The sequence below is a fragment of the Octodon degus genome, unplaced genomic scaffold (genome assembly GCF_000260255.1).
Source record: "Octodon degus isolate 3935 unplaced genomic scaffold, OctDeg1.0 scaffold00019, whole genome shotgun sequence".
Lineage (NCBI taxonomy): Eukaryota > Metazoa > Chordata > Mammalia > Rodentia > Octodontidae > Octodon > Octodon degus.
Window position 1 is genome coordinate 12629808 of NW_004524595.1, and position 3464 is coordinate 12633271.

General features: G+C 52.4%; 1 protein-coding gene across 20 annotated transcripts in view; it reads left to right on the forward strand.

Annotated features, from left to right (window-relative positions):
* Positions 1 to 2822: 2822 nt before the first annotated feature.
* Pum2 (pumilio RNA binding family member 2) overlaps positions 2823 to 3464 on the forward strand; it is a 100419-nt gene continuing 99777 nt past the window's right edge. For 18 of the 20 annotated variants that reach the window (XM_004627473.2, XM_023710869.1, XM_023710872.1 and 15 more), the window contains exon 1: positions 3149 to 3270. The gene's annotated coding sequence lies outside the window, so the exon portion shown is untranslated. Of the gene's footprint in view, positions 2969 to 3037; positions 3064 to 3148; positions 3271 to 3464 lie in introns of those variants that run through there. The other 2 variants (XM_023710871.1, XM_023710870.1) reach the window with 2 other exon arrangements.

A 3464-nucleotide genomic window follows, 5' to 3' on the forward strand; every position in this document is an offset into this window, starting at 1 on the left:
AGCTCTTAGTTATGACTCTTGGTTGTAGCAGAAAATCACTGCATGTAGCTGCAGCAAAAAGCAGCATTATACAGATCTAGTCACGTGTCTCAGCCTCCAAGCAGAGAGGCAGCCAGACAGGCACAGAAGAGAATCATTGGAGGCTCCTTCTTTCTCAACTCTACTCTTCTTTACAGATTTCCTATCTTTATGATATGGAAGGTCAGGCCAGGAGAACCCAGGTTGTTGTAGACTTCCTAGAGGACTGAGGCCTCTTTGCTCAATTCCATACTCTGAGGGAGAGCCTTTAGTAGGCTCGCCTATTTTCACCTCAAGTTAGCAAACACAAAGACTGGCAAAATGTATACATCCTAAGACCTCTCATATTGACTTGATTGTGGGGCATTCCATTTGTACTTCACTCTGAATCCCACATGGGGAAGCAAATCCTGGACCTCATATAGAGCTACATCTGTAGTACTTTGATTTTATTTTATTTTTTGGTACTGGGAATTGATCTTGTGCTTGTGCCACTGAGTCACTAAGTCTATCCCATGTTGTTAAGTTTCCAAGTTGCCCGGGCTAGGTTTAATCTTGTAGTCCTCCTGCCTAAGCCTCTCGGAATGTTGAGATTACAGGCATACAATACCTCTTCTGGCTATGGGACACTTTAAAAAAAAAACAAAAAACAAAAAACAAAAAAAAAAACAAAACAAAACAGAAGTAGCTATTAACACTAAACAATGCACACTTGGGAAATGCTGTGGTAAGTGGAGGGAGATGGGTGTTTGAATTACAGGTCTGAGCACCACAGTTCGGATTTGACTGTAGCTGGCAGTGAGCAGAACTGATGGGAAAAGAGGAGACCACAGACTGGAAGACTGATTATATGCCTGCTACAGAAATTTCGATCTAGCCAACAAGGCTTGTATTAGCAGGAAGACAGAAAGAGAATATCTGCAGAAATATTTAGGAAGTAGGTCTGGGGATATACCTCAGTGGCACAGCACCTGTCTGGCAAGCCCAAGGTCCTGAGTTTGATTCTTGGTACAGGAAAGAAGGAAGGAAGGAAGAAAAGAAGGAAGGAAGAAAGGAAGAAAGATTGATTTAGGAAGTACCCTGGTGTGGTAATGGGTACTTACAATCCTTGCACTAAGGGAGGTTTAGGCAAGAGTATTGGAAGTTCCAGGCCAGGCTGGGCCACTAGTGACTTAGCAAGACCTTGTCTTTAAAAAAAAAAAAAAAAAAATGAGGAGAGAGTGAAACATAAAGCTGGGCAAGTTATCTATGTGGAGTTCTGGGAATAAGAAAAACACAAGGGTGGTTTACACGGATTATTTGGGGAGTCCATAGAGTGGTTCATCGGTTGGAGAGATGGTACAAGAGCTGGGTGTGACCTTAGTTCATAGTACATTTGGTGACAGGAAGAATTATGCAAATGAAATTTTCTAGAGGCTTCAAACTGGGTCGAGGTGAAGGTTCTAATGATACTATGGTTTCAGTGTATCGCCAAAAGTTAATGTTAGCAACTTATTCCCCATTGCAACAATGTTGGGAGGTGGAGATATGACAGCCCTGAGGGTTCTGCCTATGAACTTGATAAAATATTTTGAGAGTTGTTCTAAAACAAGATCAACCAAGGTAGGGTGAGGCTCATCTGCAACCCCAGTATTCTGGGAGCTGAGCAGGAGGACTGAGAGTTCAAGCCCTGCCTGGGCAATTTAGGGACAGCTTGTCTTCAAATAAAAAAGTATAAAGGATTAGGGATTGTAGTGTAAGGCTGGGTCTCGGTGGATGCTTATGATCCCAGCACTCAGAAGGTTGAGGCAGGATTGCTGTGACTCAAAGGCCAGCCTGCACTACACAGTGGTACCCTGGCTCAAAAACAAAACAAATGGAAAACCAAAAAAACCCTCCAAAAACAAGTTCAGTCCCTTCTGCTCTCTTGCCCTTTGGCATGATATCATGGGATGACACGACCCAGGGGCAGACAGTGGTGCCTCCTTATTGGGAATTCCCAGCCTCCAAGAACTGTGAGAAGCAAAACAAACTACTCAGCCATTGTCTGTTAAAGCAAGAAAACAACTAAGAGCTGGTGCATTTTAACAAGCACAAAACACTGGGGTGTGGGGGACAACAAGACGCATAGCTGCGCAAGGACATTATTTCAGCAAAGCGACCAGGACAGAGAGAATGTCAGAACCAGGGGCTGTGTAAACCATCAAGAACAAGTTCCATACGGGCCCCGCACATCACAGAGGTGACAGGATGGGTCCAAATCTTGAGTCACTGCTATTCTCTGCACATTCCCAACAAGGAGGGCTGCACTTCACCAGGGCAGGTGTGGAGACTGCAACCGGCTGGGGAACCGCGCGATGCGCAAGTTTAGCTTCCTTTGTGCTGAGCGGGGGCCAAGCACTGGGTGTCCACAATTTGCTGAGAGCTGGCTCCACCTGAGCAGGGAGCAGCCACTGGCGGACAGCCCACTAAAGGGGTGCAATCTTTCACCCTACGTGCATCTTCGCTGTCCATGCAGAGGGTGAAAACTAAAGGCTTGGATTAAGGTCTAGCTCCTGTGGGGGTGTCAGCACCCCGGAAGGGCAATGCGAGAAGTACGCCGAGGCTCAGGGCGCAGGCACCTGCTCAGGAAGTTGGAGGAGAACAATAAGCTACCAAGCAGGAAGCGGTGGGTGAGCCATTCGGAAATTCAGGCCCCACGCGGGAAGTCGGCGGAACGCAGCGTCCGGAAGCTCCACGCCTGCGCCGTCCGCCCGGGCGCGCTCCCGCTGGGTGCTGCGGTCCGGCCCAGGAGGAGCGCGCGAGCAGCAGAGGCCGAGACCTCGCCGCGGGCCCCAAGGTGAGGGCCGGGGAGCGCTGCCAGAGGGGCGGCGCGACGGCGCGGGGAGCGTGCGCACGCGCAGAGCCGCCGCCGGCCAGTGCCCAGAGCGCGGGAGAAGGGACGCGGTCCACTGAGAGGCGCCGCGCCATGGTGAGTAGTCCCCCTCCCCTTTCTCCCGGAGTGCTTTGCGCGCGCCCCGTGGGCGGGGGGAGGGGAGGGCAGGCGGCGGTGGCAGCCATGTTGTTGTGAGTCTCTGTGTCTCACCCTCGGTACTTCGGTGGTTCGGAGGAGGAGGGGGAGGAGAAGGAGGTGGGGTGGGGGGGAGGGAGGTAGGAGGAGAAAGAAGACATTGCCGCCACCGAAGGCGGAGGAGGGGGAGGACGGCCACGAGCGACGCCGCCGGTGCCCAACGGTCGGTGTTCCGGCTGAGGCAGCGCGGTTACAGCAGCTCCGTAAGTCAGCTCGTGCTCGCCCTCTCTCCCGTCCTCCAGCGCCGAGGGTGCTGGCTGCGGGCTTTGTGTGGCGGGGCGGTGGGAGCCGAGCGCCGGCAGGAGGCGGTGGGCCTGCGGGGCTGCCGGCCGCGGCCTGGCCGCGCGCACAATGCGGGGGAGGGGAGCCGGAAGGGGGTGTGCGCGGCGGGAGCGGC